We start from the raw sequence: 986 nt of genomic DNA, 5'->3' as shown, positions 1-986 counted from the left end.
CCCTTGAAAAATCTACAATAATAAATAATACATTTTAATAAGTTCTTAATTATTTCGCGAGCAAAAAATACTAAAAAAATACCTGTAACACGTATTGTTTCTGTTCCTCTTGTTTCGTAAATTTGTCGTTGAATTCCTCTATCAATTTCACACCTCTTTTTGCACTATGATTGACAACTTTTAATGAAGCTATAATATCCTTTGCTTCTTTATATTCGGTAGTTATTTTCCATAAACTTGGATTCTTACCTATGTAAAAAGTCCGGAGAAATACGAAATCTTTGAAAAAACTGTATCGATTTATTTGATATTAATTCAAATGGAAAATCTTTACACACAAAATGTAGAACGTCGTCAAATTGTAAAACAATTTTTTTTTGAGAGTCTTCTTCTTGTTCCTCAACATTGATTTCTTTTTCATTTGTTTCCAATAATTTCCAATAAGTTCCAAAATAGAATTTTTAAGTTATTCATTTTGAGGCGAGAGTATCGACAGGAATGTTTTGATAGTTGTTTCTATCAGTGATTTCGGGTCTTGGTTGTTAGATAGTGCAGTCAATAGGTTGGTGAGCAGGTTCAGTATCAACGTCAAGTTAAGTTGAGGGACTGGGAAGTTGAAGAATTGTGCGGTGGTTTCGAAGTTGCTGCGGAGTATGTCAGGGTAGAGTTTTGTAAAGGGAGCTGAGGTGGTGGTGATGGTGGAGTGGTGGAGGTTGGTTGTAAGGTTTGTTGTTTGACGGAGTTTTGTGTTGGCGTTGGAGATGACTGCTGTTTCTGAGCCAAGAATTGAGGACAGCCTCGGAAATTTACCGTGTGAGGGCCACCGCAGTTTCCGCATGTCGGGGATTGTTCGGGAGTTTTGGGGCAGACGTTGGCAGCATGGGTTTCCAGCGCATTTAACACATCGTGGCGGATGACCACAGTTGCGGGAGCCATGGCCAAGGCGTTGACAAGAAAAGCACTAAGCGGGACCGGAGGGTTTGAGA

The sequence above is a fragment of the Acyrthosiphon pisum genome, chromosome A2 (genome assembly GCF_005508785.2).
Source record: "Acyrthosiphon pisum isolate AL4f chromosome A2, pea_aphid_22Mar2018_4r6ur, whole genome shotgun sequence".
Classification (NCBI taxonomy): Eukaryota; Metazoa; Arthropoda; class Insecta; order Hemiptera; family Aphididae; genus Acyrthosiphon; species Acyrthosiphon pisum.
Note: the sequence above shows the minus strand (reverse complement) of the source record.